Raw genomic sequence first — 15,971 nt, 5'->3', positions numbered from 1 at the left:
TACTTGAAATCAATCTGGTTCACCTTGCAGAAGATGAACATGGGGCAGGATAGGTGCGACCGCCTATACGCTACACCTTCAGCAGCTGCAGCAATGCCATGTCTATTGGTGCAAGACGGTACTAGCACCGTGGGTAACCTGTGTGCTGCATGAAGGTATTGGGATTGGTTGTAGATGTATGTCCAGAAGAAGACGTAGGCAGAGTTGTGGCGTCATGCGGCTTCGACCCTGTCGGGACCAAGTGCCATGTACCTCAGCGATGGTCGTGAGGAGCGAGCTGACGGTAGGGAAGGAGGCGAGAAAGAGAGTTGCCGCAAATGGAAACGAGTGATGGGGTCTCGGAGGGATTTCAGTTTACATACCGTCGTCCATTTGTGGAATCCTAGAATGAAATCCCATGGTCAAGTTTGGCACAACCAAACATGTTGTTTAGAATTTTGTAATTGAATCCCATGAATACTAACCCAAATGATGGGTGTCAAACGACTTGTTAGTTTACATTAGGACACTTCTACCATAGGAGTGTAGAACAAAACATGTCTTGCAAGTTCTTATCGCAAGCACCCATGACTATATACATAATACATGCGTATATCATATGATTAATGAATCATAACAAGTTATGTGTAGCTCTAGGTTGTGACTGTTACGTAATGAATTTCATTCAAATATCCATCTCTACTCCAAGCCGACGCTTTCATGATATTCTCTTTGCTCAAGTTACTATGACTGCTAGTGTTACACTTCCTACAGAACTACTATTACAGCTACTATTACTATTGCTACTACTGTTACCACCGCTATCCATATTATCATATTACTGAGCTACTAATAAAATGCTGCAAGGAAGTGACTTCTCGGGTGTGGTTGAAGTGACAACCCAACTGCAGAGGCTTATAAATATTATTTGGCTCCCCTTGTGTCGGATCCACAAATTTGGGTGAAATACTACCCTAAAAGATTGTGGTTATCCCCTATACTTGTGGGTCATCAAGAGTATTTTTGGGCACCATTGCCGAGGATCATGGCTCTATTTATTAAGTTAACTATGAAGAACCAGAGAGACCAGAAGACCAAGGTCATGCCCTCTAGGAAAAGGGGAGGTAAGGAGTTCCAACTAGCTCTACGTTCCATCTACCTTCTGTTTTAAGTCATCTTGCAACACCACCACATGTTATTCAATTCGATATGTCATAAGTCATAGACACAATTGATATCTTATATGATATTAAGGTTGACTCTTCTACCTTTTTTCATAATACTATTCTACCACTTGGCGAATTATTAGATGATCATATTGCTAAAGGGTAAAATTTTGGAATTGAAGTTTAAAATTATGATTCTCCTATTACTCCTCGTACTCCTAATAGAACTAAATTCTTTGATTACAATAGGGTTATACTACGGATGAGGAGATTGCTAAATAAATACTTGTTTCTGAAAATAGGGAGAATATTTTTGACTTGACTGTTAAGCTTAAAAATATGTTGTGAACCAAATGAGGAAGTATGATACTAAGTTTAGAACTTACCCTATTCATGTCCGTCATAAGGATTATATATGACTTCTCTGTTGATCCTCAACTTATTACTTTGGTAGAATATGATCCTTTGTATGATTATGAATCTCAAACAGTTGTTGCACATTGATACTTCTCCATCATATATTATTTTTAACTATTTCTTGCCATTATTTTACTATTTGCACATACTTTCGGCATAATTTTATATGATTTCTTGGACTAACATATTAGTTGTCACATCCCTAGTTTACCTCTTGCTTTGTGCTAGCACGAGTGTTGCATCATGTCTAAATTTTGGTTAAACTTCAAATGGGGGTTAACAAACCCTAGCACTTCATTTGATAAACCAATTCCAATATTTTAGATTTTCAATGAACCCAATATGGCCTTCAAAAATGTTCACATTCTTTAATAAATGTTGGCAACAACATACGAGGGGCGATCAACTTTTTATCAACCCTTGTAGTCTTTTAAATAAACTATCAAAGCGGCTGAAAATGACAAATAACAGACTATAAATATTTTAGTTGTTTTAAAAAACTCTAAAAATTTATTGTGGGGCCTAGAAGCAATATGTATAAACCCGAGGAATTATTTCAGGATTATTTACTTTAGGATATTGGCCCATATAATAATAACACAAAGTAGAAAATAGAAAATAGAAACAAAAATGAAAAATAAATAGAAAGCAGAGGCCATGTGGGCCACTTACCTAGTCGGCCCAACTAGGTGGCTAGCCCCAATTGTCTCCCACCTCGTGCTAGAAGGACGAGAGGCATGTGGTTGCCGCGTGTTGGCCATCTCGTGCATGTATGCTCATCTCGAGAGGCTGTTAAAAGCATGACGATGCACCTAGAGTCATTCGAATCGATCTCTCTCCCTCCCTTGATCTCTTCTCCCCCTCTGCTCTCTCTCCCACCCACCCGAGAGTAGACGTCGTCACCACTTGCTGCTAGTATATCCACTGCCTCTACCTCGCCCTGCCGTCGAGTCCATCGGCACTGTGGCAACGTACTGGAGCTCCGAGCCGAAGCACGCGGTCGAGGAAGGCCTGTAACATCGCCATCGACCTGTCTTCTATGAGCTCGGCCGTCGGAAAATCATCGTCGATTCGTCGTTCTCCGCTCGTCCCCAAGGCCGCTGATACCACCGGCCAATTCATAGTGAGCTCCTCCCCTTTTACCCTAACCCCATGCCCTCACATTCGTTGCCTAGCCACTATTTCCACCATGGTCGAGAGCTCCTCACTACCGGTCATGTTGCCGTCACGGCCAAGGCCCGGTTCGGTCGCATCTGAGTGCATCGTCGAACTGCTCGTGTTCCCAAGAATCCATAGAGCATCGTAGATGGCCACCCCATGACTTGTAGCCTCGCCAGCCTCATCCCCATGCTCTGGCCGCCATGAAGGAGCTTGCCACTGTCATATGCGGCAACCCCAGCACCTCCAATGACCACCATCGGATTCACGAGATCTCCAAGAACCCATAGCCGCAATCGAGGAAGCAAATGGTGGCCCATAGCTCAATTTCAAGCACCTCCGATGTTGCAGATGGTCGCCGACATTGGCAGCTGGCGAGATGACATGGCAACTTGGTTAACTGCTAGTGATGCCACTAACCAAGCCCATGACCCACTTACACTGGGACCCACCATCTAACTAATCCACTTTTTAAAACTAAACCATTTTAATTTAAGCTCAACTACTGAATTACGGGACCCACTGGAGAGGTTTGACCCTCACCAGTCCGATTAACCTAATCAGGTCATCCTGATGTCAGGTTGACGTCGTAAAATTTTTCTAGATTTATAAATAAAATCAAAATGATTTATTTATTTTTAGAAAATGTATAAAACTTCTAAAAATCCAAGAAGATAATTTGTAACTCTGATGAAAATAAATTATATATGAAGAAGAATCAAAAAATTCCAATGAATCTGTTTATGGCATTTTCATGCATGTTAGAGCAACTTATGCCCTCTATTTAGGACAACTCATCTCAATGACATTTAATAATCACATAGGTGTTTGAATTTGAACCTTGGTTAAACCAACTTCATTTAATATGGTTGCCAAATGCATTATTTCAATCAAGATCATATTGCCATGTCATGATCATGCATCACGGTGTTGCATTTCTATGAATTAAATTTTGTTTCCTTTTCTATTCGCTAGTGTTTTCTCCCTCTTGGTAGACGTTACCTCGACGTTGTGATCGTTGACGTTGATGAAGGGAAGTGTTATCTTTAGATATGTCAGGCAAGCAATCCCCCCTTGAGCATAATGATATCAAACCGCTCTCTCGCTCCCGCTCTCTTTTATTACATTAGGAAAATCATGATTCAACCGCTACATGTTCTCAATAGTTGAACCCATTCCTCTGCATGTCTTGTCTTTGTCATAGTAAATAGTTGAAACTACTTAGCATGAGTAGAAACTGCTTGAGCCTTGTTGTGCTTAGTCATCCATGCTTTCTTACTATGCCTGATATGCCTCGAGTCGTGTCGGGTCTGATTAATCTGGGCGTTGAATCGGAGTAGATGTGTTCATGTCCTGTTGTGTGGGAGCTAGGTGTGTGAATCCAACTTGGTAAAGGTAGCGATGAGAGGGCATGTAGGAGTACATGATGAGTTATCCGACCGTCCTTAAGAACTGAGTTCTGTGTATGTTATCGAGGACAAGATACTACCATGCATTGGGATACTTAATTGACCCTCTTAGCTTATTAATCACTAGATCTCTATCGAGGCTTGTGGAACCCTGTGCACATTGTTCGAGGCCGTAGAGGAAACTTCGGTCGGACTTCCTTGCGGGTTAGTCTCGAATAGGTGATAAACCTCGACTCGGATCTTGTGTGGTTAATGATTGTGGCCGACGCCCATGCCAATGCTTCCACTTGAAGGTTGTCGAGATGCATGACGTGCATATGGTGATACGTGATGAGAGCGTGTGTGAAGAACTATACCCCTGCAAGTTTTAAGGATCTATTCAAATAGCCGCATCCTCAGATATTTACTACTTGGAAACATTATGTGGTACATAGACAACTTGAAATGGATACTCTAAAATGCACAAGATAAGTGTCGGTGCTATGGATGGCTTTGTCGTAGGGAGACGGGAAAGGATCCAGAGTGGTGTATTAATGTGGTGAATATGTGGCCTTGTGTGTGCTTCCCCATCTCAAAGAAAATACTTGTAGTCGTAGTACAGGTTAGCCAAGAGTCAAAGTTATCTTGCTGCAATAAACTCCACAACCCCCTTGTTTATAATGATGCATAAGTAGTTAGTTCTCATTTAAGTCTTGCTGAGTACCTTTGTACTCACGGTTGCTTAATTGTGTTTTTGTAGAGGATACCTTAGTCTCACTATTTCTACGTGAAGCTCGACGTTGACTGATTAACTTGGGAATCCCAGACAGAGTCCTGGCTCCTTTGGGATGTTCATTGTAGATTTCCATGCTCCTCCGGCCACTTTTAGTAGATGTCTATACTCAGAAATGTTGTTCTTCCACTTGTTTCTTGTATGACTTGAGTGTTGGGTCATGTGACCCCTATTTGTAATATCACACTATGTTGCCCCTTGTGGGTGTTTTATAACACTTTGAGCCATAGAGTTGTGTTTTGATGCCATGTTGTATCTACACATATTGTGCATATTGTGTATATGTTTTTAAATGCATTGTATGTGTGCGATTTGACACCTGGTTGTGTGCCTTTAGTAGCCCTCTTTATAGGGAAATGCCTCTTTGTGCTTCCACTAGGCCATGATAGCTTGCTAATACTTCGGACACATTGATTGACCAGTGTGTATCCTTCTTTGCTGTTATGTCTACCCTATGGACAAATGTAACACGATGTAGTCGAGTCAATGTAGCTTGCTACGACTTGTCTACACGCAATTGTTGACCGACACCTGCATTGCTCGCTTACGTATGCTTGTACCTCTACGAATGTGCCACTTGGTTTTACAGCTAGTCATGTCGACCCGGGTTCTCTCACATATGATTGCTAGCGACATACTCATATATGTGATCCAAAAGACGCAAATAGTCCTGGCCAAGGAAAGTTGGTAGCCGTGGAGTTTACCGTGCGAGAGGCCACAAAGTGATTTGATGTGTTACATGCTAGATTTGTATAGCTTAGGATCGGGGTCCCGGTATTAATCTATTGGTTAGGGTCAGTTCTTGTTTTTCGCATTTCTTTGTATTTAAGAAAATATCCATATCAAACCAAGTTCAAACTTGATGAAACATTAAGAAGAATTATTCTGGAATATGGTCAACTGTTTGCGCAATAAGTTAGCCATGGGCTCCAAAAGGCAGTGTCCACGTCGGGGCCCCTTGTGGGCATCTCGTAAGTCAGTTTTAACTCTTCTTGGAGTGCAAGGATTCTAATATCTAGATAAAAACCGTGTTAAAATTCTGGCTCAACCGGAATTATGGATCCCTGACTATAAAAGAATTGGTGAAGGGCTCCAAAAATAGGACGTGGAATAGATATGAAAACAGATAGATGAACCCAATCGAGAGGGGCTCCCACCCTTCCGGGTCCATGGCAGCCCAGGACAAGCAGGGGAATGCTTCTCCAATCTAGGGGAAGGGCAATCAAGAATAAGAAGGAAGGGGATCTCTTCTTGATGGCGCCGGAGCGCCGCCGGGGGCACCATTGTGAGGGCGATATATAAAAACAACTTTGCGCCCGTCATCATCATCACCTTCCCTCATATAAACTTAGTGGTCCACTCGTCCAGAACCCGATGTACATGCTACTTTAACATCGCTATTTATGCTATATATGATTCTCCAATGATGTGTAGCTATCCTATGATGTTTGAGTAGATTCATTTTCTCTTATGGGTTGATTGATTATCTTGATTAGTTTTAGTTGCATGTTTTACTTTGGTGTTGTCCTATGGTGCCATCGGTATGGCACACAAGTGGGGAATTCCCTTTGTAGGGTATTGCAGTATGTTCATGATTTACTTCTTGACTAAGTATGCGGGTGAACAAAACACAAAAAATCAGGAAAGGGTGATGTTCCATATGGGATAAAGGGGACTTTACACTTGGAACTATGGTTTGGTTTTACCGTAATGATATTTAGTAGTTGTGTATTCTTGCTAGAGTTCCAAGCATAAGTGCATGTGATCCAAGTATGGAAAGTGTGATAGTTCATAACTCTCCCTCATATAAAACTACACTAATGATTACTGATGTTGTTATCAATTGCCTAGGACGATATCGAAAATCCTACCACCACTTTTCCACAGTCATTATACTAACTTAGTTGTTCTAATTTTTATTCGCACGTTCTTTATTAGCCTCCGAACTTATCCTATAACACCTATAAAGTACCTCTAGATTTATTGTCGGAAAGTAGGTATATTTCTTGTACTAGCTAAAGTGAACATTGGTGTGCATAGAGTTGTATCGATGGTCAGTAGAACTTGAGAGAATATTAATTCTAACTTTAGATCATCATTGTGTTTGACACTCTTATTTATGGAAATGGCTACAAACGATCCACTATACATGTGGGTTATCAGGTGTAACGTCCAAGATGTGGTACTGTCTTCATCATGGCTTAAGCCCTCAATAGGAATAGAAACAAATCTTGCCGTTTCCCAAGAATAGATATCATCACACATACATGTAAAGAGGAGATGAGTATATGGAGTTGGCTTACACACGCCACAAGCTAAATAAAATCATTCAAGTGCAATCATGCACATAAGCATCATCCAGAAGAACAGGGTTCGACTACTCAAAAAGTCAAATGGAAAAATATGACATATATCCTGCTATCCCAGGCTGTCGACCAAGTATCCCTCCTACTTGTCTGGATATGGCACGTACATGCGGCCACGTTCCTCATTGTACTCTTAAAGTAGTCTGGTAGAATCATCTAGCTTGGTGTCATCTATACTTGGACTTGTTGTGTTGTACTAATCTGTGAGCCACGGGGACTCAACAATCTCATCATCCAAGCTACAGAGTCTAGCTAAGCTAATAGGTAAGGTATGGTTTAGTGGTGAGGTTGCAGAAGCACTAAGCATGTTTAAGTGGCTAATTTATGAGTACAATAATAAGATAAGTGTATATGCATAAACAAACAAGTACTAGTTATGATCAAGAAGTGATCCTAAACATGTACTTACGAGTTAAACATAACCCCATCATGTTCTCTTCCCGATATCCCTCGAAAATAGACAATCACAGTTATGTACACGGTTGGTGTATTTTATTAGAGTTTACTTCAAGTTTTCTATAACCGCGTTTTAAACAATTTCCAAGTTTCCACATAACCGTAGGACGGCTTCCCGAAACATTTAACCCTATAGTGGTGCTCCAACTCAGACATCACAAACTAACCACAAGTTGCGGTGGAAAACCTCAACCTCGAGATAGCCCAAACTATCCTCGGAATCCTCATGCAACACACATTCGTTAAAGGTAAAAGAAATCCAGCAAGACCTCCTAGCAGGCCAGATCCCGATGGGAGCCAGACGTATGTCTTTCTCACGGACTACTAGAAGAGCACAACATACAACAACTAAGAGTCGGGTTTCCATGGGGGAAGCCACAAACAACTTTGTTTTGGACTAACACCGATGAGGAGCCCTCGCCCAGGTTGTTGATGACTTATCCATGGGGTAGCTAAGCCCTATGCAGTTTTATTAGTTATTAAGCAAATGGAGTACCCATGTTGGGCCTTGCTGGAAGAGTGTTATCCCAAACGAAAATCAAGGGGGTCCCCATAACAACCCCAATTATGTTAAGAGCGCTCAATATATAACATAACACCGGCAAACGGAAACTAGGGCTGCAATGGTGGCACTAAACACCGAGCAAAAGGCTAAGCATTCCAACTTGTACCAAGTATACAGGTGCATTAAATGAAATAACAAGAATATTGTGAAACCCAAAAGATATCCATGGTATCACATGGAACAACCTTCACTTGCATCTAGCAACGCTATAAGAAGGGCTGAGCAAGTGGTAACTTAGCCAAACAATGTTTTGCTAGGATGTGGAGGGTTAGAGACTTGTCATGGTATTTTGGGAGGCTTGACATACATGTGGTAAGCAGCGAGACATAGTGATAGAAATGATACAACTAGCATAGCAAAGTTAGAAACTATATCTAGGGTTATGATCATCTTTCCTTGTGTTTCTTAAGTGGGATAATAAGCTTGCTCCTCGTAACAATCGCGCCACGTTCCACAAAATCAGACTCAACATTCAGTACTACGCACAAGAAAGAACAACATCCAAAATATACCACCATCGCATAATACAGAAACAAGAATGATGCATGATTAGTTTTATATATGCAAGCCATGGCAAAGGACAACAATCAATTACTACACATCAAGTGGCGTTCAATATGCAACGAGTTGCATATTAATGGAACTCCACATTTGAGTTATTTAGTTCACTCTTGTTTAGGTACCCAACAAGCATAAATGGTGATTATCATGGGAAGAGGTGAAGCATAAGAAAACTACATTATCTAGGCATCTTAAATGAGGCGGGAAACAACATATAATATTTCTGAAACGACCTCGTATACATATTATGAATTTGTTCTTGTTCTGCCTAAACATATTTTATATTCATTCATCATGAAAATTAAATGCACTAAGTTACTATCCACATTTTCTAAGTGATTTACATATATATTTCATTTGAATCGGAGTTATGATTTAATAGCTATGAATTAAGTTGTTAACATGACACTGATGCAAATTAAATAGAAACAACAATTTGGACACTTTTAACATGAACTAAAGTGACATAATATGACACTATATGAAATTCTACCCAATTTTCATATCTCACATAATTTATTTAGATACCACTTATTAAGATATGAATTACCGGAGTTTGACATCAACATGGCACTAAATATATTTCATATGCACTTCAACGAATCAAAACAGCAGTTTAATAATTTTGATCAAGTGTAAACTTTGTAACAATGGGAAGTACATCAAATTCTGGGCATTTTACATATATAACTTGACCTCATATAATGCACAATTGTATTTATATTAATTATACAAAATGACATTTGAATTTTCCCAAAATAGAAACAAAATAACAAACATATCTGAAAGGGCTACAACCATCGTACTGAGAAAAGCCGAGGAGGATGAGGGTTGGGAGGCCTACACAAGGGTCACAAGCCACGGGCGCGCCCTGCTGCCTTGTTGTCTCCTGGCAGGTCTCCTACCCCCTCTCCATGTCTGGCAGGTTTCTTCTAGTCCAAGAAAAATCATTCCGAAGATTTTATTCCGCTTGGACTCCGTTTAATATTCCTTATATGCAATACTCAAAACAAGGAAAAAAATAGAAACGGGCACTAGGCTCTAGATTAATAGGTTAGTCCCAAAATAATATAAAATAGCATATTAATGCATATAAAACATCCAAAACAGATAATATAATAACATGGAACAATCAAATATTATAGATACCTTGGAGACGTATCAAGCATCCCCAAGCTTAATTCCTTCTCGTCCTCGAGTAGCTAAATGATAAAAACATAATTTTTGATGCGGAATGCTACCTAACATATTTATCCATGTAATATTCTTTGTTGTGGCATGAATATTCAGATCCATAAAATTCGAAACAAAAGACTATATTGACATAAAAACAATAATACTTCAAGCATACTAACAAGGCAATTGCGTCCTTTCAAAATAACATGGCCTTAGAAAGTTATCCCTACAAAATCATATGGTCTGTCTATGCTCCATCTTACCCACACAAAGTATCTAAATCATGCACAACCCCAATGAATGTCAAGCAATTGTTTCATATTTGTTATGTTCTCAAACCTTTTCAACTCTTACGCAATACATGAGCGTGAGCCATGGATATAGCACTATAGGTGGCATAGAATATGGTGGAGGTTGCAAGAGAAAACAAGGAGAAGATAGTCTCACATCAACTAGGCATATCAACGGGCTATGGAGATGCCCATCAATAGATATCAATGTGAGTGACTAGGGATTGCCATGCAACAAATGCACTACAGTTATAAATGTATGAAAGCTCAAAAAGAAAACTAAGTGGTTGTACATAAGATGAAAAATCCAGAAGTTATATGAAAGTGACAAAATAGGAAACTCTCTATGAAGAACATGGTGCTACTTTCAAGCAAAAAATGTGGAAAAGATTGTAGCATTGTCCCTTCTCTCTTTCTCTCATTTTTTCCTTTTCTTGTTGGGCATCTTTGGCCTCTTTTATTTTTTATATGGGCTTCGCTAGACTCTTTTATTTTTTGTAAAGTCCAGAGACTCATCTCAACTTGTGAGGGAATCATAGCTTCCATCATCCTTTTCTCACACAGGACAAAGCTCTAATAATGCAAATCATCATACTTTTATTCACTTACAACTCAAAGATTACAACTCGATATCTCGAACGAAATATGACTCTATAAGAAATATGGAAGTGACGGTGTTTGTCATAAAAAATGGAACAGTGGTGTTGCATGGCAATATATCTAGGAATGGTTATGAAAATCCCAAAATTGGTATATATGGTGGCTATTTTGAGGAAAGTATATGGTGGCTGTCTTGAGTAAGGTGGGTTTAATGTATCGGCGAAAGTTGTGCGGTACTAGAGAGGCTTGCAAAGGTGGAAGGGTGAGAGTACGTATAATCCTTGAACTCAAGATTAGTCATAAAGAACTCACATACTTATTGCAAAAGCCTATTAGTTATTGAAGCAAACTATTAGACGCATACTCCTAGGGGAATGATTGGTCGGAGTTAACCATCGCGCGATCCCGACCTCGCCACAAAGGTTGACAATTATTAAACAAATCATGCTACGACTTCATCACATAACGGTTCACCATACGTGCATGCTACGGGAATCACAAACTTTAACACAAGTATTTCTTCCGATTCACAATTACTTACTATCATGATTCTCATATTACCATCTTCATATCTCAAAACTATATGCAAGGAATCAAACTTCTTATCACATTCAATGCACTTAATATGAAAGTTTTTATTATATCCCTCTTGGATGCCCATTATATTTGGACTAAATTCATAACCTAAACAAATTATTATCCTGTTTAAAGACTCTCAAAATAATATAAGTGAGGTACGAGAGTTTAATAATTTCTATAAAATAAAACACCACCGTGCTCTAAAAGATATAAGTGTAGCACTAGAGCAACATTACCTAGCTCAAAAGATATAGGTGAAGCACATAGAGTATTCTAATAAATTAACGATTCAGCGCGTATCTCTAAAAATATGTGTGCAGCAAGGATGATTGTGGAAAACTAAAAAGTAAAGACTCATATCATGCAAGACGCTCCAAGCATAACACATATCATGTGGTGAATTAAAATATAGCCTCAAGTAAATATACCGATGGATTGAAGACGAAATAGGGATACCTTCCGTGGCATCCCCATTCTTAGGCTCTTTGGTATCCTTGAATATGGCCTGGGGTGCCTTGGTCATTCCCAAGATTAGGCTCTTTCCACTCCTTATTCCACAGTCCATCAAATCTTTACCCAAAACTTGAAAACTTCACAACACAAAACTCAATAGAAAACTCATGAGATCCGTTAGTATAAGAAAAATAAATCACCACTTTAGGTACTGTTGAGAACTCATTAACTATTTATATTGGTGCAATATTTTCTTTATTCCAACTTATCCTGGGTTTATACCCCCCGATACAACCCATAGATTCATCAAAATAAGCACACAACACAAAGCAAATAGAATCTGTCAAAAACAGAACAATTTGTAGCAATCTATAAACTTCTAATACTTCTGTAACTCTAAATTTTTTTAAAAATTATGACAATCAGTTAAATTTGTATATATATCTTGTGTCAAAATTTCAGATGAAAAGCACGTTCCAGTGAATTTACAAAATTCCTAGACTAAGAGCAAAAGTTTAGGTTTTCAGCAAAATCAACATGCAAACACCCTACACCATCCCAAAGGTCTTACTTGGTTCAAACACTAATAAAAACAAGAAAACACAATTATTACAGAGGTAATAATGTGTAAAGCACTCAAAAACAGAAGAAAAAACAAAATCATAAAAATAAAATTGGGTTGCCTCCCAACATGCACTATTGTTTAACGCCCCTAGCTAGGCATAATGCAATAGGTCTAGGTATAGTGATCTTTGGTATGCAATCCATAAGTATTTCTCATAATAGATTCATAAGGTAATTTTATTTTCTTTCTACCAAAGTGCTCCATGCCTTTCCTTAATGGAAATTGGAAACTAATATTGGATTGATACCTTGGTTCCCAAACTGAGCGAAATACTTATTGCTACTCTGATGCATCACCCTTTCCTCTTCAAGGGAAAAAACCAACGCAAGCTCAAGAGGTAGCAAGAAGAATTTCTGGCGCCGTTGCCGGGGAGTGTCAAGTCAAGAATAGTCTCCCTTCAACGTGCCAATTTCTTGTGCCGTTGCTGGGGAGTATCAAGTCAAGAATAGTCTCCCGTCAACGTGCCAATTTCTGGCGCCGTTGCCGGGGAGCATCAAGTGAAGCTTATCCAAGTAAGTGTCGCAAACTCATCTCTTGCATTTTTTTTGCCTCTCGTTTTCCTCTCCCCCACTTCTGAAAACAAAAATTTACAAAAATATTTGCCTTTTTCGTTTGTATTTCCTTTGCTTGTGTGCTATGTGCCTTCAATATGTTTGCATCTTCGCTTGCTGAAAATCTATTTATATGGATCCTCATCCACTTGCTAATCTCTTTAAGAGATCCAATTATGTTGATCCAATTGCTAGTGAGTTGGGTGCACTTGAATTTCTCTATGGAGTTTTGCTTGAGATGCGTTAATCTGAAAATCGTGATGAATAAATTTATGAAATTATTCACGAGGGCTCCTTGAATGAAAAGAATGATTGCAATGGTTTCACTATAAATCCTATTAGTGTCAATCATGCTAAAGATATGCAAAACCCTAAGCTTGGGGATGCTAGTTTTGCTTTTTCCACTACTTGTTGCAATGATCATGATTGGGGTAATGATTTTTCTTATGATCTTGAAAATTTGTTTAAGCCTCATGATGAATATGTTATTTGCAATAATATTGAAAGTGGGTTTGGAGAAGTCATGACTTTAGGTGATGATAATCCCACTATTTTTTAAGAGCATCAACTTTGCATGCATGTGGATCATGAAAAGAATATCCTATGTGATAGCTATATTGTTGAATTTGAATATGATCCCACATGTAATTGTTATGAGAGAGTAAAATATTGTGGTAGAAACTTTCATATCACTAAATTACCTCTCGCTTTGTTGAGATTGATATTGTCTCTTTCTTCTTCCTTGCATATGGTAACTATTGGTTGTCTTGACAATGTGTTTTCCTATAAAATGCCTATGCATAGGAAGTATGTTAGACTTAGATGTGATTTTCACATGCTTTATGATGCTCTCGTTGTGCTTCAATTCTTGTCTTTTGTGTGAGCATGATTGAATTATCAATGCCCAGCTAAGGGCGTTAAACAATAGCGCTCGTTGGGAGGCAACCCAATGAATTTATCTTTGCTTTTTTTCTTTCTGTTTTGTTGCGTCCACACCATCATAATTCTGTTATGATTGTGTCTTTTGTGTTTCTTTTTCTGTTTGAGCCAATTAAAACCTTTATGACTAGTTTGGTGATGGTTGTTTGATCATGCTGGAAAAAGACAGAAACTTTTCGCTCACAAAGGTATTTTTGATTTTTACCGAGAAAGAGCTTTTGAGTTGATTAATTTTTCTACTGGTTTATATGCCAATTGCCCAAACCGTCATAAGTTTTCACAATTTTTGAGATACCAGAAGTATACGAAGTATACATATTGCTACAGACTGGTCTGTTTTTGATAGTTTCTGTTTTTGTTGTGTTGATTGCTTGTTTTGATGAAACTATGGATAGTATCTGGGGGTACTAGCCATGGAAAAGTGAGAATACAGTAATCTAACACCAATATAAATAATAATCAAGTTTTCTACAATACCTCAACAGGTGGTAGTTTGTTTTCTTGTGCTAATGATATCACGACTTTCTGTTTAAGTTTTGTGTTGTGAAGTTTTCAAGTTTTAGGTGATGTTCTCATGGACGATGAGATAAAGAGTGGAAAGACCTCAAGATTGGCGATGCCCAAGGAATCCCAAGCCAAATTCAAGGACACCAAAAAGCCTAAGCTTGGGGATAGCCCGGGAAGGCATCCCCTCTTTCGTTTTCAATCCATCGGTAACATTACTTGGAGCTATATTTTTTTCGCCACATGATATGTGCTTTGCTTGGAGCGTCTTGTATCGTAGGAGTCTTTTCTTTTTGTTGTGTCACAATCATCCTTGTTGCACACCTTTTTAGAGAGACATGCACTCATCGTGAATTTGCTAGAATACTCTTTGACCTTCGCTTATATCTTTTGAGTTAGGCAATTTAGCTCACATGTGCTTCACTTATATCTTTTGAGCTAGATAACTTTGCTCTAAGTGCTTCACTTAGATATTTTAGAGCACGGCGGTGTCATACTTTGGAGAAATAAGAACTCTCGATCTTCACTTATATCTTTTTGAGAGTGATCTCTCCGAGTAACTTGGTAGTTGGCTTGTGCTATGAAAGTAGTCACAAAGGTGATAGGCACCCAAAGAGGATACAATAAAACTTCCATCTTCATGTGCATTGATTAGAAAGAGAAGTTTGATTCCTCTCAAATAGTTTTGAGACATGGATTTATTAATATTAAGAGTTATGTTAGTAGGGTGTTGTGAATCTAGAAATACTTGTGTTGAAGTTAGTAATTCCCGTAACATGCACGTATGGTGAACCTCTATGTTAGGAAGTCGGAGCATAATTGATTTATTGATTGTCATCCTTTCTGTTGCGGTCGGGGTCGCGTGATGGTTAACACCTACCAACCCTTCCCCTAGGAGTATGCGTTTAGCACTTTGTTTTCATTACTAATAAAAACTTTGTTTTCATTAACAATAAGTATCAATCCTTTCTAATACATGTAGGATTGCAATCTATATCAAGAACAATGAAATCTACGGGCACATAATTCCTGTTTGCAACAATAAGAACATCATTAATCCTTCCCATAGGTTTCTTGATGGTTGAATCCGCTAGATGCAAATTTACAGAGCAATCATCAAATTCATGGAAACCTAGCACATCACATAAAGTTTTTGGAATCGTGGAAATGCTAGCACCCAAATCACACAAAGCAGGGCACTCATAATCTTTCATTTTAATATTAATAGTAGGTTCCCACTAATCATAAAGCTTCCTAGGTACAGGAACTTCCAAATCAAGTTTTTCTTCAAAATATATCATCATAGCGTCCACAATAAGGATTGCAACCAGGAAAGACAATCAATCAAAGACCAACTATCATAATTAAAGTCCTTGAAATCCAAAAGAGGTTCATTGCTATTTAA

The sequence above is a fragment of the Hordeum vulgare genome, chromosome 2H (genome assembly GCF_904849725.1).
Source record: "Hordeum vulgare subsp. vulgare chromosome 2H, MorexV3_pseudomolecules_assembly, whole genome shotgun sequence".
NCBI lineage: Eukaryota > Viridiplantae > Streptophyta > Magnoliopsida > Poales > Poaceae > Hordeum > Hordeum vulgare.
This window is presented reverse-complemented; position numbering follows the sequence as displayed.